The 24,718-nt window shown below is 36.2% G+C and overlaps 1 long non-coding RNA gene across 1 annotated transcript; it reads right to left on the bottom strand.

Moving 5' to 3' along the window:
- Window positions 1-2,614: 2,614 nt before the first annotated feature.
- On the bottom strand, window positions 2,615-23,856 carry LOC125282827 (uncharacterized). Its single transcript, XR_007190154.2, has 3 exons — window positions 23,717-23,856; window positions 15,468-15,556; window positions 2,615-2,898 (listed from the first exon to the last, which is right to left on the bottom strand). It is a non-coding gene; the product is annotated as an uncharacterized LOC125282827 (long non-coding RNA).
- Between the last annotated feature and the right edge of the window lie 862 nt (window positions 23,857-24,718).

Raw genomic sequence — 24,718 nt, 5'->3', positions numbered from 1 at the left:
GAGGGGGACGGGAGGGGAGGAAAAAAGTGTCCCTGTGGCTGCTTAAGGACTTCAGAAGCAGAATTCAGACTTTTGCGTGAATCAAAGTGAGACAGCTTCTCTCCGAGAGTTTGTCACTTTCATATTTGTTACCTTTTAACAATCTTCAGCAAATTAGAGCTTGTACATTATATAATGTGTCTAAATTCCTAAGTCTATAACAAATGTCAAAGCTTAAGCACTTCTAAGACAAACACATTTAGAGGACGTTTTCAAAGACTTTGAAGGCTCTGCTAAATCCATTTTGTTCTATCCCTGAACACTGTTTTGAAAGATTATACATTTTAAACTCACAAAAGGTAATGAAGCCATTTCTGAATTTGTTATGTTGAAACTAAGGCCAAGAATATAACCTTATGCCACTAGGCTAATGCCTTTTTATTTTTTATTTATTTATTTTGTTTAAGCGTGGAGCCCAACATGGGGCTTACACTTATGACCCTGCAATCAAGACCTAAGCTGAGATCAGGGAGTCAGAAACTTAATCGACTGAGCCACGCAGGTGCCCCTGGGCTAATAATGCCTTTTAAAATTTATTTTAGTAAAATCAGTAATGTCATCTTCGTTGCTTCCCCACCACCTTTACAGAGTGGGCTTTGGTTCATAGTTCTTAGCACCAAGCCAACAGTTCACAAGTTTCTCCAAGATAATGCTGACCCGCCTGACCAGCCCTCCCAAAATAGGTCTGCACCACAGGAAACACCAACGGTCAGTGAAGGAGTCCATGCCCTGTGTTACCGAAATCAATGTTTCAACTACGCTACTCTTACAGATACACAGAAAGTCTCCATGCGGAACCAAGCACCTCAAGTCTGACCACCACTGAAAGATAAGCATGGTCATTTCAGTCTCAGCCGTAGCCCTGCATAGGAACCTGCTAAGGCATGTGCTATGTGTTTGTGCTTAGATTTGAGAGGGTTTAAGAAAAGTAAAAAACCCAGGGTATGATAGACTATGACCAACATTCACACTGGCCTGTTCTGTACTTCTAAGTTCATAAAGGATTGTGCTTCCTACCTCCTTGAAGTTAAGAGTGGTACTGTGCCCTGCCTTAGCCAATGAAATGTGAAGGGAAGTAACACATGCCACTTTAGGAGGAAGCATTTAATCGCCAGTGCTCAACTCTTGCCCCCTTTTCCTCTGAACACAAAAACTCTGAAGCGGAGCCAGCATAAGATAGTGAACAGACCCCCACCTCCACCACCAACCCATTGTGGACATGTAACAAGACCACTTTAGTTAGGTTACGCCATAGAGATTTGGGCATTTTTGTTACTGCAGCATAAATTAAATTACCCTAATACACCAATTTTTCTAATAAAGTAAAAAAGAAATAAGAGGCTTTAAAATACCAGTAAATAGGGACATGAAAATAAAAAGATATATTTTTAAATGAAAGAGATAAGAAATTGAAAAATATTGTACAGACATATAGGATGAGTGTTTCAACAACTGTAAGAATATTTCTAAAGGATAAAGAATGAATCATAGCACTTGTAAAAATTCTGTGTCCAGGCAATTGAAAAACAACAAGCAATGGCAATTCATGAAACGAAAAAACCTACTTTAAATTCAGAAGAACTAAAGGAATTTAAGAATTTAAAGCCTAGTCAGGTAAAACACCACTGATAAAATTTTTATCACAAGTACAGCTTTTATCTGGTACCACGGATTCAAATAATATATGCAGATTACTATTAGCAATAAAATGTGCAATACCGACCAATTCTACAAAAAGATCACATCATGGGGACGGTGTATGTAAAACTGCAAACCTTTGAGAACTCATTTACTAACCTATTTCATAAAAATGTATTCTGGACTTGAACTTAAAAACAAACTAATATGTTTACAAACTAAGAAGCATCTATAGATAGATACTACATTTTAATCAAGAAATTTAAAAGAAATTCTAAATTGTTACTTTAAAAAGAAGAGAGGGGCACCTGGGTGGCTCAGTCAGTTAAGCATCTGACTCTTGGTTTTGCCTCAGGTCCTAATCTTGCGGTCATCAGAGATCAAGCCCTGTGCTGGGTTCTGCTCAGTGCAGAGCCTGCTTCAGATTCTCTCTCTCCCTCTGCTCTCCCACCCACCCGCACTTGTGCTCTCTCTGTCTCTCTCTCTCTCAAATAAAGAAATAAGAGGCTTTAATTTTTCTTTCATTTCTCTTCATTTGGTCTTTCTCTATCTTCTTTTCATGTTTTGAAGTTCATGATCTTTCCTCCTCCATGCTCAGATTCCATTTGCTAATCTCATAGAATTTTGTAAAGGAAATTGAGAGCTAGATTCAGTCAAGGTGAGCCAAGGGGGCATTTTGCACCAGACATCTCAGAGACAGCTATCCCTGATGGCAAGGTTACAAAAATATCCACGTAAATTTTTCATGTGGATATCAAGGTTGATGGCAAGTTTACAAACAGACATATCCTTATGAATTTTTTTCAGAGTATCATAGACTCCATGAGAGGAAGATAAGGAGTTTTAAAAAATAATTTAACTTTGCCCTACAGTAAAAATATTCATTGCAACATTTCCAGTGAGTCTTCATTACATCTCCAACAGAACATCAACCAAGGGGACACAATCATTTCTAAAGCACCCATTCTACTTTTGTACAGAGCTCATCATTAGAAAGTTCTTTTTTATATTTAGCCTGTACTTGCCTTGCTATGACTTCTGTTGGTCAACGTTTCTTATCTTGCCCAGGGGCACACAAAGCAAAGGACGTAGGGAGTTGGAGTGTTTCAGCAAGCTCCCTGAGGTCGGTATACCTACGTTCAAATGTTGGCCCCGCCATTTCATCATATATGTGCATTCTCAGGAAAATTATTGAAGTGCTTTGTGCCTGGATTTCTCCATCTGAAAAATGGGATAATGCAATAATATAATCAATAATGTTTGTGTAATATGCTGATTTGAACTTAAATGGGACAATTTATGTGGAGGCACTGAGGACAACTGCTACCACACAATAACCAAACAATGAATGCTAGCTGGATTATAAATCTCTCTTTCAAATTACAACCATGCAAATATTTTAAGGGTTACTCCATCTGTCTATTCTGCATGTTATCGCCATTTCCTTTATCACATGATATCTATTCTTTAAAGCTATAACTTTGTGCAAGAGCAAGAATTTTTACTATGGAGCAAGAAAGAGATCCAGAAAGATTTCAGAGTATTTGAGTAAATCACCAAGAAAGGGAACAGCAACCTGGCCCTCTGAGGGCATAAAGAAAGTCACAAGAAATAATCATATTTCAGAAATCACAGAGTACTCAAATGTAATCACTCCCAGGCAAAATCCTGTAGAAATATCACTCTTTGGCTTATGTTTATCTATCCAAACAGATAAATGCTATTCCTGGTATTCAGATAATAATCCTTTGTAGTCATTTGCATTTTACTTTCTTAGGACCGCTTCAGCATAAAAAAATATAATGTTGTCTGCCTTAATGTTTTCCCTTCAAATTCTTTACCTCTTCCAAAAGAAGTAAGTGGTGTATCAAGCAACATTTCCAAGATTTCAAATAAAAATCCAATTTTTATTGCATTGTAACATTGAAATAGCTTGGTTTTCATCAGCCTTGATCCAATACAGTATCAACTTGAACCATGTGAACCACACAACTCAGTACTAGTTTCATTTACTTTATTCCATTGTCTTCTGTATCCTTGAGTTAATTTAATACAAAGCTCATTGGATATCAGATGGGGAAACTTTTATCTTAATGAAGGATCCACTGATCCATATAAAATGAAAATATAAGCTAAATGATTAATTTATTTATAAAACACAAAGAACAATAAGAGATAAATGAAGAGAATGTGGTGTCATAGGAGCCAAGGGAAGAACTTGAAGAAGACCGACTGTTTAATTAAAGTGGATTTCTGCTAAGACAGCAAATGATATTTCCCCACTAGCCACACGGGATGGTAGACAGAAAAGAGTTATGCTATGTCCTTCCGCAGGATTTGCTACAGTTGGAGTCGTAGGTGCCAGATTCTCATCTCTCATGTGGGAAATTGCATTTAAGACACTAAAATGTCTTGTGGATAGTAATATCCGGGGCGGCCAAACTTCTAACAGATGAACTCAATGACAAGGCATTATCTTGCTAGCATTTTTCTCTGGAATTAGACTCTCCTCTCCATTCTGCTCAAATCAAATGGAAAGCAGATGGTTATTGATCACCGGGGAACCTGGTGGGTTGTGCAAGTCCGACAGTGCTGTGAGAGGTCTTAGGTACACCGAAGGACATACTTCGTATTTCTTCTCTCACCTTGGGGGACCTGCTATTTCTTGTCTCAGGCTTCCGTCTATTCCTTTCTTTGTGTTTCCATCCACCTGCTTACTGAAAAGGACTGCAGAAAGTGAAATGCTAATCTTTCCTTCCAACCAATGATGGATTTACTCCCTTAGGGATGATTTATTAGAAAAGTAGTGAGCTAGTGCCAAGGGAAGTATTTGCTATTGTTCTATTTATCAAGTAGCTTGGAATCTTTGTAATTTAGGCTTATTATTCTCTAAAATTAATATTTCTTTGGTGTTTAGGAGCCTCTCTATGATCTGCTTTTTTCTAAATAGTAATTTTAAATGTATAAAATCATAGAGCATTTCCCCATAAAATATATACTGATTACTTCTATTCTAACAAGATAGTTGTGTATTTGGAAAACTGAACGATTCAAAGAGAAAAAGATTAAAAATGGAAAACAGGCTTCTCTAAGATTTAGGAAACATCATAAATGTATTTTATTTGCCAAAAGTAAAACTAATTTAATGTACGTTAGAAGAAATTACTGCATTATAAAAAATATCTGCTTCATCTTATGACTGCTTAAAGAAAGGCAAAAGATTAAGGAAAGAAGATGAAAAGAATGGGGAGGAAGAAGAGAAAGACTAGAGGGAAAAGAAGACACCAGGGAAAGGGAAGAAGTGCATGAAGAAGAGAGACAAAGGAAGCAAAAGGCAGGAAAGTGGGAACAAAGCTAAAACAAAGAGAAGTCAACCTTTCTTCAAAATAGAGTTAATTGGGGAGAAAGGTAACTTGTTTACTATAAATAAATCAAGCAACCCAATTATCCACTAGGGCAGTAGTCATCAGAATCAGTCAGTCATCATACCCAGGCTTCGGTCCTTTTGAATTGTCTTCAATTCAAACACTGAGACACTTCTCTCTGAATAGCATTAATTTATTCAATAAACACTTTTTAAAGTACTTACTATGTGCCAGATACACAGACATGGTTAGAGCAACTATAGGTTGTGGGGGAAAAAATCGTATGTGCTGAAATAGCTGAAATTATAACATTTTCCCTTCACGGAAGCTTTCTAGAAAAATCCCTATATTGGGTTTACTAAATATAACTGACATTCAGGCACAAACCCAATATCCAGGAAGGCCTTGAAACAAGAATGAAAAGTAAGACCCACAGTTTGACTTATTCTTAGAAGCAAATCTTAAAGGCAATAGAAAAGGAAATAGTATGTAGGAAAAGTACAAAACACAGTTCTTTTAAGTTCAAGCCCCCCTGTTTTACTTTCTTCTTTTGCTACTTTCAACTACATGATTCCCTGCAGCAGACTCTCCTCTACTTTCAGTTCTCAGTGAGACCCCAGGCATGTAGAATTATTGACTTTCAAAATCAAAAGTTATTGCCTCCTCCCACAGGTCTTTGCAGACAGGCTTGGTTAATATTCACAGCTTTTTAGATGCTCTTAAATCTGGAAACAAACGTTTTAAGATTATAGGTCTTCTCATTTTACACGCTCATATTATAAATGAAAAGATGGAGAGACCTACAGAGACTTGGGTTTCATCCAAGAAGAATCAAATACTTGATTAAAGAAACCAAACCTATAAAGTTCTGAAAGGTCATATGTGTAGTATCAAAGATAACAGCAGCCTGGGGTAAACTATGAAATCTCTTGTCCCTTGAAAATAAGCTCTATCATAAAAAGAAATGTCAGATCTAATTATCAAATGCAAGACTCTTCCAAGGCTGCCTAGATATTTCTAAATGATCACCTCTTAAAATGCCTGGTGAAAGATTCTTCATGAATTAGGCCCTGGTGACTGATATTACCATCATCACCAATTCTTTGTGCTTCTTGACATCAGCCATCAATTAACTCAATATGCAAAATAAATCACTGTAGAAACTCTGTCTGCTAATTTGCTTAATGCTGCTCTTACCAAATACCTGCATGTTCTAATAATCATTGGTAAATCCATATCAGTAATTTTAGCCAGGGACACTGTACTTTATTTGCAAACTATACCTGCTACTTATAGCACTTAAATGCCATGTGCTTATTATCTATATAGCATACATATATTTCTTTTAAAAAACATGTACATACACATATTTCCGGGTGATGAGCTAAAGTGCTAAAATGTTACCAGACTAATGAAAATTTGTCTGAACTCCTAAACTTTGAAGATTTTTTCCCTCAATCTTCTTTTCACTGAGTCTCTCAGGTCTTAACTTCTCTACTCATTTCCCAAAACCATGCTCTTTGCATCCAACAGAACCTTTAAAATCTTAAAGTCTGAGAAAGAGTGAGTGGTGAGGAGAATGCTGTCAATGAACCTAATTCAGGACTGAGTTCTGGCCCCAGCTCAACAGACAAATCCACAATAGCTCCCTGCTGCCTTGTCTGCCAACTTCCATCAAGCCAGAAGAGATTAAGATGCCTCCAAAAACAATTTGGGGGCAGACTAAAGATGTGGCCAAACAGTAACTCACATGTGTGAGTTATTGTAGCTACTCTATGAGCAAAAATCCTCGATGAAAGACCAAAGGATCAACTTGAAATACAGAGGGTTTATAAATCTATAGGAATTTTGCCATTCAACATTTTCTGGCCCACTGTTAAAATTCGAATAATTTTTATATTTTGTTTGGCTTTAAAAATAAATATTAAATGGTACTGAGCATCCTCTTCAAAAAAGAATTATCAAAAACACATTGAATCTCACACATTTTCCGTCAGTATATAAACGAGTCCTTTTCATTTTGGAACAATATATGTAGCTGAATGTGCACAGTATTATTATTCCTCTTCCAGGTTTTTTTTTTAAAGGTATGACATTGAAAGATTTCCTGCTTTGATGTTATAGTATATATTTATTTCATGCAAAAATCTACTCTACTAGAGACCTAGGTGAGTTGAGAGATCTGTCCCACACTTTAGTGGTGGTCTCTTGGCAGCCATTTTCCTCCAGGACCCCATGCCATGGCCCAGCAGGGAGGGCCAAATGCAAGCCAGGTCAGTAAAACATGTCTGCACAGCAGCACGACAGGAGCTGACACACAAAGAAAAGTAAACATAAAGGACTGAGTATATGACCTACTCCTGGGTCCCCTCATGGCCTAGCTGATCCAGGATTCCGTGAATGCCTACTATTCATCCACAACAGTCCCTTTCTAGCTCACGTGATTTGATGTGTATTTCTGTGCATTTCAATTAAGAAGTCATTGACCAAGACATAATAAATTTTCCAGCAGAATGATCTTCAATTTATTATGAGCATCTATAGTTAAAAAGGACCGACTTGATAATTTTAAAAATTAAATGAAGACCTCAGCCTTTATATAAAATCTCAATTTAGTTAAGTGAAGGATCCCCAATTGCTCCTTCATTTATTTATTTATCTCACACCCTTTCTGTTTGGATCAAAAGATGGTGTTGTATTTCTTCCATAAAGGAACATAAAAAGAAGTTGACTAACAATTTAAAGTTGTCAAGATAGAGTCTTAAGTTAAAGGAAACAGATAAAAAAGAGATGAATCTATTTAAAGCAATACTGACACACTGAATATTTCATACACGTCAGCCTCTGCTCAGAGCCTGTCCTGCACACCATCTCACTGAACCATCACACAGCCCTGCGAGTTCAGCTGTCTTGCTATTGCCATCTCACAAACGAGTAAACAAAGGCTCTGAGAAGTTGTGCAAGACTATATACCTGAAAAGTGCTAAAGCCAGAATTCAAACCCAAGCAGAATTGCCTCACAGCCCTGCTACTAGCCACTACATTACACATTTTAGACAAACAGGCCATATATAATCAAAAACATCTTTTTAAAAGTGTAAATACTGGGGCACCTGGGTGGCACAGCGGTTAAGCGTCTGCCTTCCGCTCAGGGCGTGATCCCAGCGTTATGGGATCGAGCCCCACATCAGGCTCCTCCGCTATGAGCCTGCTTCTTCCTCTCCCACTCCCCCTGCTTGTGTTCCCTCTCTCGATGGCTGTCTCTCTCTCTGTCAAATAAATAAATAAAATCTTTAAAAAATAAAAAATAAAAAAATAAAAGTGTAAATACTGACATTGCCCTTGAAAAGAAAATAATCTCTCAAGAGTAGCCTTGTTCTTAAATTCCTTAATCTATCAGTGTTTCAACATCTGTTTGATAAAGACTTTCAATACCTTAATAATAATTTACTTATTTTTTTTAATACTGTAAAAGGAGTGTCATAAACCTAAACTCATCTAATCCTTTGAAAAAACCCATCGGGATGTTCCAAGAATTATCATCATCCTTTTGTGCACATGAGGAAAGTACAGTTCAGGAAAATTAAATGACTAGCCTAAAGAGAACAGAACTAATATTTATTGTGGACCTACTCTGTTCTCAGAACTCTGCAAGGCACTTCTTAAGCGGGTTCTCTCATTTACTTAATGTATCAGCTACATAAGTCCTGCATTACTCTTGTCTTATAGCAGCAGAAACAGAAGCTCCCTATGACTCAGTTACTGAGGACCAGAGTGAGAACTCAAGTATATCTGCCTCTGTTTTCCAGCAATTATTTATCTAGTGCCTTTTACTGTGTGCAAAGCACTGTGCTGGCCGCTCCACCCGTCAGAGAGGGAAGTATAAAAATGAATAAAACAGGACCTGATCTCGAAATACTATCTCATTCTAATGTTCAATACAACAGCACTGCATTCTCTTGGTTGCTTTTATCCCCAAGATATGTGGATATGAAGTCTTGGGCTAAAAATAGAACTAATGCAAACTACGATTTACTGAAAGGATCTCAGCCTTCAGAATCCAAGGCAGGACAGGACGTGAAGGTAGAGAAAACTGAAAATTTAACACAGGTGCTGAACCTGAAGGAGACAGAGTTTACTGCAAAGAAAATGAGCGGAAGATGGAAAATGAGTTGCTGGATAAATACTGCAAAAAGAATTTTGTTTTGGAGGGGAAGGGTTCCAACTTTGTTTAAAACGATGCTCTGCTTCCTTCTTTCTCTCTCTCTTCCTCTTCACTGGTCTTAACTGTCCCAAGTATGAAGGGATGGGGTAAGGGGCTTAAAGACAGGCTAAAAGACCTGGCTGGAACACTCTGATCATTTATATATTGACGGATGGTTACATAATGGCATTTTTCATTGAAAACATCACTGCTTGCTTTTTGCTGAAGTAGTCAATGGATTTGTAGCCACAAAACGGTGGTCTGAAGCAAATACCACAAAGACTTTCCTTCTTCCATTGTGGACATGTCATGGTACACTGAGTCTACAAAACAAAATACCTTCTCCATGCCTACTTAAATATAACAACTTAATGGCATTACCTAGAAAAAACAGTCCCAGCCTAAAACTGAAAAAAGTGTAGGGAAGAAATCTGCTGCTGTATCACTTAAAATATTTTATGTGTCTATTTGTTCATCTAACCCTTTAGAGTTTATCTTTGGAAAATATTACATTCTTAAGATTCCAAAAATTAATGCTATCCTGACAAAACTATGAAAGTTTTGGGTTTTTTAAATGGCCCCAAAAGATTTATAGCTAGTTTGTTTTCTGTCTGGAAAAGTAACAAGTGAACTATTTACACAGTAGCTGCTTTCCTCATTCATCTGGTTTGGATCAAATTAATCCCATTTTTGGATGAAAGTTATCATGAACCTAATGTTTATGATGCACGGTGGAATTTACTAGATATTACACAAGCGCACTCATCTATGCTTTTGGCTCCTTCTGCTCCTTTGACATCAAAAAAATATATAAACTGTTTCTGCTCATTAGGAAGAGAATTGTGATTATTTTATCTGAGGAAATAAATCAGTAAGGAGATAACTAATTTCTAAATGGTGTCAGTTGTTCTCTGAAAAGGACTGGATTGACAAAACGACTATCAAATCAACGTTCCTATCTGTGATCTCCCCTTCCAGGACAAGCTCACAAGGTGTGCCTGAGCAACTTTCCACTTCCATCTACTTCTGCCCACTCCTCCCCACTCACCCCCATAAATGATGCCTTCTACCATTGGATACGGGAAATCAGAAGACTTCATTTCCAAAAAAAACTCTCTGCAACTGATATTCTCCAACATATCTTTCCAAATCTATCCATGAAATCAAAATAATCTTTAAAGAATGAAATTGTAAGCTGGTGTTAGAAAGATTATCATTCATGTGTATAACAATGTATTTCTGTACATAGACATATATTATGCGTATGTGTGCTCACGCTGTCTTCCATCGAGATTATAAATACAGATACAGATATCTATCATAGTATTGTGATTCAAATACGAATCAATAATGGCTCGTAACCAAAATAAATGTTTTAGAAAGATATGATAATGAAATAATCCTTTCCTAAAATATTGAGCTCATTATTTATTAATCCTGTGTAAGGCAAGAAGCCAGGAAAAAAGATTTGTCACCACCACACTTGGGAACTCTGATAAATGTGATCAGGGCTAAGACGCAGCCCAGGCTGGGGATGAGCTCAGCCTTTTTTGTTATTCTTTTTGCTATTTCTTCCACATCCAGCCTCCTTGTTCCCACTCCTCTATCAATCTGATCATGTCCAAATAGAGATGGAATGAGGACAGGGCCAAAATGATTTGTAAATTCCCTTTGGTTGATTCAACTTCTTTTAAAATATGTTGTTTAGTCTTGTTAATGCTGTTGCTGTAAAGTCACAAGTAAATTACCAAATCGTGAAAAGAAGAATCACTTCCCTGCCATTGCTAAGTAGTTCTAAAATCATCTTTTACTAAAACAAGCAAACAAATAAAAAAGAAATAGATTGCATGCTATTCCTCTGAGGGTAAATGGACACTCCAAAGTGGATTCATCAAAAATAGTGACAAGGACTACATAAGATATAGAAATTTTCTGTTCTTATTTGTGTTAAGATTAACACATCAACTTGTCATATAGCTGGAAACCCTTACTTTCATCTCATTTTTATCCTTTGCACAAATATTTCTAAAAGTTACTTTGGAAGAAGTTTGTTTTGTTTTCTTCCTTTGTGGAAAAAAACCAAGAGAACTTCACCAACTAATAAAGAGAAACAGAGACAAGGTCATGAGGACAGCGTGCTCTGACCGCAAATTGCCCGGCTGGTTAAAATAATCACTTTTTCTGACCCCTAGCACTCACATATGCCCAGTCCTAATGCTTCATCTAGCAGGATGCTGTCCTGCTTAGCATCCCTTAGAACTCCTCCTGCTGCCATCTATTCTGTACCCCTGTATCTGTCTTTGGCTCTTCTGATCTGGGCCCCACATATTTTACATACAATTTTGATTACTACCCACTCTCCGGATTCTGAAAAGAGCTAGGTAATATATAGGAATAGCCCATCTCATCTCGGGGGCACCTGGGTGATGCAGTTAGTTAAGTGTCTGACTCTTGGTTTCGGCTTAGGTCATGATCTCAGGGTCCTGGGATCGAGTTCAGCAGGGAGTCTGCTTGAGATTCTCTCTCCTTCTCCCTATGCCCATCCCGCTCATGCTCTCTCTCTCTCTCAAATAAATAAATAAATCTTTTTAAAAAAAATACAAAAGCAAAAAACTAGGATGATCCCCGAGTGTTGGCTTGAGAATGGATGCAGCAGTATGAACTCATGCACTTCAAAATACATATAGGTAGGTAACAAAATTAATATAGCTTTGTTCCCCAAAACAGCCTGGGAACAGCAACACCCAGCAACAGTAAGCAAATCCAACCCTCAGATCTATAATTCTAATTTTAATTCTTCAATAAAAGGAGCACAGGAGAAACAGTCGACTTCATGGCTAGGGCAGGGAAGATACAGGACGGAAGCATGTTGTTATGTCAGAAAATTTAAGAATGAACATTTTGTGGTGCTCAAAATAGGAAGGGAAATCTTAAATTTTTTCTAGCTTTATCAAGATATAACTAACATAGAACATTGTGCAAGGTTAAGATGTACAATACGATGATTTGATACACATATGTATTGTAAAACGACTTCCACAGTAAGGTTAGTTAATATAGTCATCACCTCACATAGTTATAATTTTGTTTGTGTGTGGGGTGAGAACATTTAGGATCTTTCTCAGCAATTTTCAAGTATATAGTACAGCATTATTAACTGTAGTCACCATGCCATATATTAGATCTCCAAAACTTATTCATCTTATAACTGGAAGTTGGTCAAAACTTGACCAACATGACCCCATTTCCCCTGCCCCTCGGCCCATAGGAACCACCAGTCTACTCTTTGTTTCCATGAGTTTGGCTTTTATTAAATCCCACCTATAAGTAAGATCATAGAGTATTTGTTTTTCTCTGTCTGACTTATTTCACTTAGCATAATGCCCTCAAGTTCCACCTATTTGTCACAAATAGCAGTTCTTCCTTCCTTTTATGGCTAAATAATATTCCATTACATGTATTTTCTCACCTTTTCTTTACCACGTTGTCTTTATCCATTCGTTCATCAATGAAGATTTAGATTATTTCCATATCTTGGCTGTTGTGAATAATGCTATAATAAATATGCGGCTGCAGATATCTCTTTGAGATAATTATTTCATTTCCTTCAAATATATTTTCAGAAGTGGGATTGCTGGATCATATGGTAGTTCTGTTTTTAATTTTTTGAGGAACCTCCATACTGTTTTCCACAGTGGCTTCACCAATTTACATTCCCAGCAATAACACATAAGGGTTTTCTTTTCTCCTTATGCTTCCCAACATTTGTTATCTCTTGTCTTTTTGATAACAACCCATCCTAACAGGTAGGAGGTGATACCTCATTGTGGTTTGATTTGCATCTCCCTGATGATAGTGATGTTGAGCACCTTTCATGTACCTGTTGGCCATCTGGATGTCTTCTTTGGAAAAATGAATATTCAGGTCCTTGACCCATTTTTTAAATCAGGTGATGTTTTTTGCTATTGAGTTGTACAAGTATATTATATATTTTATATATTAACACCTTCTCTGATGTACGGTTTGCACATATTTTCTGCCATTAAGTAGGCTGCCTTTTCATTTTGCTCATAATTATTCTTAAGCACAGCAGAAGCTTTTTAGTTTAATGTCATCCCATTTATTTTTATTTGTGTTGTTTGTACTTTTCATGTTGCATCCAAAACATCACTGCCAAGACCAATGTCAAGGAGCTTTTCCTTGTGTTGTCTTCTATAAGTTTCATGGCTTCAGTTCTTATATTTAAGTCTTTAATCCATTCTGAGTTAATTTTGTGAGTGGCATAAGATAGGAGTCCACTTTCATCCTTTTGCATGTGAATATCCACTTTTTCAAACACCACTTATTAAAACGACTATCTTTTCCCCAGGACTATTCTTGGCTCAAAGGGGACTTTTTTAAAAGGTCCCAGAAGTAAGCCTCAAGTTTACAAAAGCCATTGACTAAATTGGAGGCAATTTGAACATCAAAATAAATACATATAGTAATGAGTTATCACTTACTGAGCAAACTAAGAGTTATGAATTCATATGATTATAATTACATAAATTGAAATTTTTATGAAGAACTGGATTTTATATCATTTCAAGCCACCTTCGCATAAAATATTTATTTATTACAAAGTGAAAAGAAAATAACCTTATAGTGGGGAAGCCTAGCTAGCAGATACTACATCAGACCTGTGATAAAAGTAAATGTTATCAACAATAAGAAAAACTAAGAATTTATGCCACCGAATAGGAGGTAGTTAAAACAACATAGCCTCACTTCGTCACATTCTATTCCTGCTGAATATACGTAAACTGAATCTAAGCAGGAAGAAATATCAGCTATGTCCAAGTTGAGGGACATTCTACAAAGTACCCAAAACTTCAAATGTAACAAAGCCATAAAAGACAAGGAAAGACCGAGAAATGGTTTCAAATTGGAGAGGATTATGAGACACAACTAAATATATCACCTAAATATATACTAAACATACCAGTATTTGTAAACTGCATCTTTTTGCTATAAAGAACGTTGAGATAACTGGGAAATTGAGTGGAGCCTGAGGACTAGATGGTAGTCAAGTACCAATATTATTAGTTTCCTGATTGGTGACTGTATTCTGATTTTGTTGGAGAAAATCCCTGTTTGCAGTAAATACACACTAAAGATGGCGCGGGTGGTAGAATATCTTATCAGCAAGTAATTCTCAAAAGATATCAAACAACAACAAAAAGCTTTTGTATTATACTTGCAAATTTCTATAAGCTTGAGATTGTTTCGAATTTTTTTTAAAGTTAACCATGAAAGAGATTCTCTTAATTTTGTATCATAGCTAATTTAAATAATTTTACTTGTTAACTAAGAGATTAGCAATATAATGACTAAAGTGTAAAAGGTGAAATACAGTTTAATCACTTAGAATTAAAGACCCTGGAAAAACTTACTCCTTCTTGATTATTCTTAATATTGTTATAATGTTACCAGTAAAATAAATAAAGTAAAATGAAAGGATCGAAAGTGTCTATGTCACTCAGCATGTTAGGAATTTCCTAATAAATTAAACAGTATGCCAGACAAACTGTGGATTAGACTAACATGGAATTTCTATATTATTATGCCTGTAACAGCATAGTGTGTTTTAATTTGAGTATTATCTATGTCTTCTTTATTTTATATATTAAAGAAAAACAAAAGTCTTTCTTTTCTACAAACAGTAGTAAATATACACAGTGCAAATTGTGCTCTTGGAAAAAATGGGAAAATATATTTCCTAATCATGGAATTTCATACTCTGGGATGAAGAAGGAGCTACACGTGTGTATTAGGAAAATACAAAGATTAACACGTCTCAACCATCCTATGTTTTCAGAAAGGAAAACCAGTATCTTCTGTCAGAGATAAGAAGTAGATTATTGGATAATGCCTCCACTATTTCAGGAACTCTTGACCTGAAGCTAACATAAAGTCTGTTAATTGGACCCTTCAGCTGCCTAAATATAATTTAAGCAAGGAATTCAGAAACAGAAGGGCTCTCCAATGACTAGTTTGTCTGGAAACGTAAAGGCTAAACAACTGAATGAAAGAATATAAATTTTTAAAAGGCAAAAGACACAAGCCAACGTGAAGTGGGGGGTGGCTCTAGCACAATATTGAAGACACCATTCTCTTTAGTAGGACAGTGTACAGCTGCAGTACACAGTTACCTAGAGAATATTAAAAATATTCGTACTCACTTGTATGGAGTATGTAATTCCTAGGCTTTCCTTTTAAAACATACATCATTTGGAGCTTTTCTTCTTAAGTTTTGGCCTTCTAATCCTACCTGTAGAAAAGAGGACGAGATAAATACAGACAACTGCCCTGGGATTCTGAATGCAGCACATCAATGGTTTGTTAAAAGGGTTGGGAAGGATGGTTGGGAGAAAAGCAGCCCCACTTGTGTTTCATCTGGGACTGGCGGCGTGAAGTCTCCCCATGGGACAGTCCATTTCACTGAGTTCCAAGGCAAAAGCAGAACCACTAACACTGGCCTGGAGACAAAGAGTGCAGGGTGATGACTACAAAAGACATTGGGCCAACAGTGTGGATGGATCACTGTAAATCCATCACCAGGAATTGAAAAACAACTCCAAGGACATGCCCTGGTGCCTGTGGATAAACAGTATCATACACAGGAAAGGAAACGGAGAGGAAAACAAAACAAATCCACTTCACAGTTTTGCTCAGGGCTAGTTCTAAAGAGGCAAAGGAAAAAATGAAAAATAGACCCTGAAAATCTTAGCTGTATTTTTTAAATTACTATTTCCTTTGGGGAACAGGCAAAATATATGATTAAGAAACTACACGAAGAAAGCAGAATTTTGAATATTTTTTATTTTTCTTTGAAACACATGATAGGTCAAGGTATGTGTGTAATCTATTATCTATCCACGTATCTATTATCTCAATGCTAATTTAACAATCATAGCAATAACATAATACTATATTAGTAAAGAAAGAATCAACAGTGTATGTACATTAGATAATTTATTACTCAGGCAGTCTTGTTAAATATCTAGATAAGAGAGAGAAGAACTTGGTATTAAATTAGTTTTAATTTTTCTTAAATGTCCATGTAGTGGCCACATTGTATAGATTCACTTTTACTGGTCTATAACTACTTATTATAGAAATATTACATTACTCCCGGGGCGCCTGGGTGGCACAGCCGTTAAGCGTCTGCCATTGGCTCAGGGCGTGGTCCCGGTGTTAAGGGATCGGGCCCCACATCAAGCTCTTCCACTATGAGCCTGCTTCTTCCTCTCCCACTCCCCCTGCTTGTGTTCCCTCTCTCGCTGGCTGTCTCCATCTCTGTCAAATAAATAAATAAAATCTTAAAAAAATAAAAAATTAAAAAAAAGAAATATTACATTACTCCCGACTCCATCCATTCTTTGATGTTTTCAGAACTATAAAAAATTACCTCTATTTCTGAACGAGACAATTCCAGACATTTTTTAATGTTCTGTTGCCAGCCATGTGTTTTCACTATTCTCGAAATGATAATATGCAGCTTTGTTACGAAGAATATGCCTTTCAACTTATGTACTTTAGCACAACTCCTTCTTCATAAATTTGAGTTATATATAGCATTGGGAGTTTGTTTTATTACATAATATGTGTTAGTCAAATTAATAAAATGAAATATTATATTATATTGTCAAAATTGAAGCTAATAACGACAATAATTCATATAACAGGCATATATTTTACAAGTCTCATAATTTTCTCAACAGCCTTATGATATGGCTTAGTACCATTTCCATTTCATAGGTGAGAAATTTGGATCCCAAAGAGATTAAACAGTGCAGCAAAGAGTTAGTAAATGTAGGGCTTGGTTTATATATATATTTTGTTAATTCTAGATAAGCACATTTTTTTTCAATCAAAAATATAGCCTCCCAGCACCAAGAGATAGCATTATCTATGAAGACAATCTTCTATCTTATCCAATTGTGTGTTATTAAGAAACCCAAGACCCCCTAACCAATAACTTGAACTACACAGAATGTCAGTGAAGATAAATTTAAAGGTATAGGTCTCAACTTTGAAGAATTAGCAAATAATAATTATAAGATAACACAAATAGCTATTTTTCCATCTTTTAAATCTATTAGCATAAAGTAAGTTAAATAGGACAAATAAAATGGAGTGGGTAAGAGCATCCCCTCAGAATACACATTACACATGCTGACTGTTATGTGTCCCTGGTAACTTGCTCTAAAGGTCTACTCGCTTGGTTGTTGAATCTCTCTCTCCTCTTCCACTGAACTCTGGCATATTATTTTGATCTTGTTGAAAGCTGAATCTTAAATTTTAAAATTAACATTGTAACAACAATATTATTAGTAAAGGAAAAGAAATGTTTGAAAGTAATAGATGAGGGAAATGAACAATTAGTCTTTTATAACTGATTTCTAAAGGTAAGGACTTTTTCTTCAATAATATCTTAGAATTTGTACTGAGCCATTTGTCACCAAGAACAAGGTACAAATGTTCTCAAAATTCTGTTTTCAGTCACAAACAGAGATCCCAAAGCCTTCACTGGAGGAATCACACAGTGTGATTGTAATTATCTACCAAGCCAAGTTGGGGGGATGGGGGAGGGTGACTGAAGCTTTCCAGCAGGAGGTGGGAGAGGCCCACATACACTAATAAAAACCTAACCACTGCACTGCAACCAGAGCAAAGCCACCAGTGATGTTGCCCCAGAGGCTGTAGTGCTGTACACATACTATTTACTTTCACTCTCTTAAAGACCAGTTAGGTTCCAGTAAATATATAGGAAATTAGGTCTGTGCTTTTATGTGTAACAATAATCATTTCCAATTTTTTTGAGGTGTTGTGGGGGAAGGGTGTATTATGTGGCCTCAAAATGTTTTTGTTTTGAGTGTGAATTTGTGGAAGAGTCATTTAACCTTTAGATTATTTTTTCTTTTCTCCCTTTGTTTTTGCAAGACAGCATGGGAATGAAGGAGAGGTGAAAATTGATAGCACTTTTGATGACAGCCTTCAGTGAAGGCAGCCAAAATTTATGAGGGGGAATTTCTACATGACTAACTAATTTCCTACGTTCCCATTTATTGTAGAGTCCCCATGTCTGACACTAGTCACAGAAATATTTTATATACAAAGAGATCTTTCAAGGGACTAATATTTCTACAGTTACAGAGTATAAATATTTTTAAATTCTTGCATGTTATTAATGCTAGAGGTGAAATACATTTGAATGGCAGATTTTTGTGCATTTAAAGCTCAAACAAAAATTAATGAAACTTACATCTAAATTTGAACACGTCTTTTGAAGTATTCTTAAAGATAATCTCTTTTACCTCCTTTGAACTAAAACCTAAGTTGTGGTGTGAACTAAATCTATTTATTCCTGAGTGGGAGGGGCATTAGATATTTTGACTCTGACTTTTTAAAGAAAAGAGCAGCAGATCTTTTAACATCTGATTAGCTTATTCTTATATGAAATACTTCAGCAACTAAGGAAAAAGGAAGTTTTCAGACTGAGTCTAGAGACAGATTTTAATTCAGATCTGGCTCAGGCAATTTCATTTTACTTAGCTATCCTCGGGAAAGCAATTTTTGATTTTTCATGTTTTAACAGCAACTAACTTCATGCTGTTAACATGATGTCTCAAGCATTTTATTCTAATCATTTCCCAAAAGCATCCCCTTGTTTATATTAAGTCATTCATTTTTCATAGTGCAGTTCCACAAAATACAAATTGTAACTTTCACCAAGTAGTAAATGTTCTGTCCATATCATGCTTTAACCTATTGTTGGTACTCACAGACAACAGGAAAGTGATCATAAAAACTATACAATGAAAGTAATTCTTGCACTAGTTACTGCTGATATTTACAGTATCATTCTATTTGTCATATATTTGGAGTGGTGTTTTCTTAACTATAACCGTGCCACTCTTTGCTAGGAATTCTGAAAGTTGAAAACTAATATTCTGGTCTCCATTTGGAACTTAAGGTCAACTGGTTGTTATATCATTTCAGTATCATAGAAGTCCCTTCTAAAGATGAAGAGAAATTTTATTTTTTTGAAAAATATATTCCGTGTGAATGCCAATATCACATATGATCTAATAAATGAAAATAACTCCATCATTAATTTTCAAAATTTAACATTTTGAAACAGAAACATATAAACAGAAAGATTCAATTTCTTTTTTCAAAAATAAATGAATATTTATAAACTAATACTTTATCCATTCAACTGTATTTCACAATTCTGTCACTAACCTTTCAAAGATATTTTTTCCTCTTTGGTGTAAACACATAATTCCCACTAGGACTAAAGGAAATTAGTAATGTTCATTGTATAACAAATAGGTCCACATGTCTGATGACTGTGTGGAGGGAGACAGGAAATACCAAAGAAAGATTTAACTGTAAGACAGATCTTGATTAACATTGGGTTATTATTTTTTTTGTCTTCTTTTCTAAGATCTGAATTACGGAATCTTTCTTTCAAAGGTTGAGGTGAAATCTTATAATTCCTTTTTTTTATTTCTTACAAACTTAAAGCAGAAATTGAGAACATCGAGAGGGATAAGCACATAAGCTAACTACTTTGTTTTCCCAGGGCACATACAACCACCAGTTGGAAAGCAAATAGAAAGGCACCTGGGTTGCTCAGTCAGTGAAGTGACAGGGTTGATTTTGGCTCAAGTCAATGGTCTCAGGGTCGTGAAATCAAGCCTTGAGCCTCGCATGGGGCTGCCCTCTTGGAGGGGAGTCTGCTTGAGATTCTCTGTCCCCCTGTCCCTCCCCCCACCTTGCCTTCCCACTTGCATGTACTCTCTCTTTCTCTAAAAAAAAAATGCAAATAGAAAATGTGTTTAATCAGCTGACTGTTTTACAAGAAGAGTATTGTTTTCAAAACAAAGGTCAACTTTGAAACTTTCAATAGCTTCTAATTGCTCTTGGGATAAAGACCAAAATTCTAACCAAATGACCAAAAGCCAATAAGGCTCTGCTCTGCTAATCTCAAACTCCCAACCTCCCTTGGCTCAGGAGCTTTCCCTGTGCAAGTTAAGGCACCTGTATGAACCAGACTGCACTGGCTTTTTCACTGTCAAAGCCAACTCCATCATCCCTTCCTCATGAAAGGCTTTCCTGCCTTCCACCGATGGGACCAAACCTCCCAGCATAAACTCTTGTAGCATCCTTTAACTCTCCCCTTCGGAGCACTAATGACAATTGCAACGTACATGGTATGTGTGGTCCTTTGATTAGTGCTAACCCCAACCAGATTGCTAATTCCTTGGAGGCAGGGACAGTCTCTGGTTTGTTCACCTTTGAGTCTATAATATCTAACACAATGCCTGGCACACAGTAAGTACATATTTTTTTAGATGAATCAAGTAGTGATACAGATATGGATTTCAAACTTAATTCTATCAGATTCTAGCAGCATGAGTTTAATCAAATTTCTAAAGAATTAAGCTGCATGGTCATATTTTATGAAAGTGGGTGATGAAACACAATTCATAGTGTGTTGAGAAGCTGAGAGATACGTATGTATATAGCATAGTTTGTGTCTAGCTTGATAACATGTATTTCCACTCCTTTCCCTTCTCTTTCTCTTAGAAGAGAATAATGACTAGGAAAAGTTGATCTTTTGACAGAAGTGTTTATTAAATAAAAGATCAGCCCTTAGTCTTCGAATCCAGACTATGTGACCTTTGACAAGTTAGTGCTTCTCCAAGCTTCATCCTCATCTTTAAAATGAGCCTGCTAGCAGTATATAATTCATAGGGCCATTGTGAAGATTGAATAAGTTCGTATATGTCAATCACCTAGAACAAGGCCTGGCACATAAATATCATATGGGTTCATTGTTATTTGTTTCTTTGCTCCTGACCTATAACTTTGCCTTTTTCCATCACATTAAATATGTCTCTGCACATTTCCAGATTAGAAAATTATATATTATTTGTTTAAAAATGTATGTATTTCTAAAATATATTCTTTAATTTCAGATGGGAAAATTTAATGTTTGATTTTTACAGTACTGGTGTGTATGTATATCTGTTTCTAGGATGGCGTACAACAAAAAGCAAGCAATCTCTTTTTCCTTTACATGTCTGCTCAAATAAATGGCTAATCCCTTTTTGAGAGCAAGAAAAAAAAAAAAAAACAGATCAGCCTTTAGTGATATAACATGCAAGATTATGTGTAGTTTTGCCTTTCAGATCCCAAATACTTAAACTTAATCAAATACTCAGTGGAAATTGTTCTAACATTCAAATCTTTGACAACTTCATTTCACTAATTTTTATTTTGAATTGCAATAATCAAACTGTCTTCAAAATTCAGAACAAAGCTATTTAAAAATGCATATACACTTCTTTCTCTCCATTATTCCAAAGTGGTCAGCTCCTCCAGGGCCTATGTACACACTCCTCTGTTCCATGTTAACACAAGAAATCCAGGAAAAGCTCATGATTAGTCCAAGGCTGTGCTTCTCATTTCCGTGCAAACCCCATATCTTTTGGGGTTCTTGGGCTGATGTATTTAGTGTTTAACTTATATTTATATCAAATCACTATCTCATACTATATTTTTTTGGTCTTTATTAGAACCAACTGTCTTGCTCATTAAAAAAAAATGTGTGGAACTTACTTAAACATCCTTCTGAAAAAAGTAAGTAGGAAAAAATTTTCAAAGGTCACTGGAGAATATGCTGGATTAGTCAAATGTATCAGCCAGCCAGCCCGCCAAAAAATGCAGATATTAAGTTAAATAAGAGCTTATATAAGAGAATGTTTTAAAAATTAAAAGACAATAATCAATAGTAGGGTCAAACTAACCTGGCATGGCAAGCTTTGTGGTTTAGTTCTCTACCCACATCCCTTTGGATCTAAGAGATTGAGAAGAAAGCTTTTCTTTTTTAATCAATGTGTGTATTTTGCAGCTGTCATGAAACATGGGTCACATCTATATCTCTCTCTAGTTGCTCTTCTCTGGGTCTTCATGAAAAGATCAAGACACTTCTATTGCTCTACTCATTTCCTTCAACGTCAGCTTCCTTAATACTGATCATCTTCTGCATTTGGCCCATGGTAATACCAAACCTGCTATTTACTCAATTCTAAACAGTCTTTTAGTGGGTGAGTATGATTAACCCTCTAATGTGCTCCATTACTCCTCCCTGTAATGTGCTGAGCAAAGGCAGCCCAACACCAGCTCCTCAGAATGCAGAGCTCTCTGCCATCTGCTGTTGCAGCCAGACTGGGCTACTTACTGTAATTCCAAGAATATCTTTGTTCACTCTGGCCCACTACGTCAGTTAGGATTACACTGGTTACAAATAATAGAACCAATAGAACAGGTAAAAGTTAAAACAAATACATACATATATATTATGAATATTTCTCACTGAATCCAAAGGCAGAAATGTAACCAGGCCTCAAGAACAAATTTGAACCGCTATTTGAAGACAGTTTCTTCTCACTTTTCCTTTCTCTTTTTCACTTCTCTTTGATCCCTGATCCCCATGACAAAAAATGAAATAGCTCTTTATCTCCTCTACTGAGAGACAGGTTTAGACTGACACTAGCATCTCATACTCTCCATTCAAGATTCCCAGAGCAGGGCCTCTGGTTAGCCCAGTTTGTATAAAGTCCCAAAATCTGGGCCAATTAACTGTGAACAAATGTCTGGAGTCAAACTGTCCTGGTGGTTCTCAGAGAAAAATTCATTGCCACTGAGGGCCTGTAATTAAATGGGGATTGTTATGAGTTAGGTATTCCTTACCATTTACCACCACCCTAAATTCTACAAACTCACCAAGCTCTACCTCCTTTAAAAAACCTCACCAGTTTGGTTCACAATCCCAGGCTCCCACGACAATTCTCAGGGGAATACAGATGCAAGATCATTCCTGGGGACTGTGGAGCCCTGGAGAAACCATACAGTGGGCTCCCTTTCCTCAGAATCAACACTTTCCACTCCAAATACAAAGATGAAATAAATATGAAGGGCAAGTTCAGAAGGAAAAGACCATTTTAAAGGGCATCCCAAATTTCTAAAATAATTACAAATAACCAAAAATATATTACAATTTGTTGCCTTGGTCATAATGCCATAATGTGTTCCCTTAAAGCATATAAATATTTGTAAACATTGTATGTCAAATCAGAAAAAGACCATTGGCACTTTCTTCTTCTCCCATATGCTTGAAAGAACTAATAAAAGCCTATGACTCAGCCATATCCAAATAAAGAATTTGAATCTTCTCTCATTTACATTTATTCTATAACAGTATCCTCCCCACAAATAAAAAAGAATATGACTACATTCCACTACGATGTTGATATCCCCAGGAATTTAATAATAAATGAGTATCAAATGATTTTTTGACTTTGACACCTGGCACTCTGTATGCTTAAGAAGTTTTACCAATTTGCTTACTCACCAGAACTTCTTACAGCCCACTCTCTCCTTGTGGGTGAAATTTTCTTCTTATAGGTGTTCCTATTAAAGAGAAGATTTGTACAGAATTAACTTCCTAAGTCCTTCTATATATAAAAAGGCCCTTATTTTATCCCCACCTTTGAATGCTGGTATGGGATTATAGTCCAAATTCCTTTTCCTTTAGGACTTTAAAAATCAGAATCCATTGTCTCTTATAGCTGTTAAGAAAGCTGATTTCAATCTGTTTTGTATCTTCTTTTTTTTAAAGATTTTATTTATTTATTTGACAGAGAGAGACACAGCCAGCGAGAGAGGGAACACAGCAGGGGAGTGGGAGAGGAAGAAGCAGGCTCCCAGCGGAGGAGCCTGATGTGGGACTCGATCCCAGAACACCAGGATCACGCCCTGAGCCGAAGGCAGACGCTTAACGATTGCGCCACCCAGGCGCCCCTGTTTTGTATCTTTTGAGTAATCTATCTCAGTTGCTCTCTCCCTCTGTTGTTGGTTCTAGTGTTGGTTCTAGTGTTTTCTCTTTACTCCACTCAGTGTTTTTTTCATTGTTGTTTCTGTTCATTTTTTTTTCTTTGTTTATTTTTCAAACTATACTATTGGCAGGACATTTGCCTCTCTTCGTTTCTGGAAAATTTTAGGCTTTCTATCTTCAACTGGGGAGTTCCATCTATCCTTTCTATTCTCTCCTTCTGGAACAAAAATTGGCAATTTCAGATTTAATTTCCACATCTCTTAATATGTCTTTTAGACTTTCAAACCTTCATTTCTTTGTTCTGTTCTTGAAGAATCCCTTGCCTCTATATTTTAGCTCATTAATTCAATCTTTAGGCACGTTTATGCAGCTATTCGGCCTATTTGAGTTTTTATGTCAATAATGATATTTTTATACCCAACATAATTAATTCATTTCCATAACATCTTTTCCTGTCTCCTAGATGCTATATTTTCTCTTTTGTCTCTGAGAATAACAAATACTTTTTTTAGTGTTCCA

The sequence above is a fragment of the Ursus arctos genome, unplaced genomic scaffold (genome assembly GCF_023065955.2).
Source record: "Ursus arctos isolate Adak ecotype North America unplaced genomic scaffold, UrsArc2.0 scaffold_29, whole genome shotgun sequence".
Taxonomy (NCBI): Eukaryota; Metazoa; Chordata; class Mammalia; order Carnivora; family Ursidae; genus Ursus; species Ursus arctos.
Note: the sequence above shows the minus strand (reverse complement) of the source record. Positions and strands in the feature narration are given on the sequence as shown.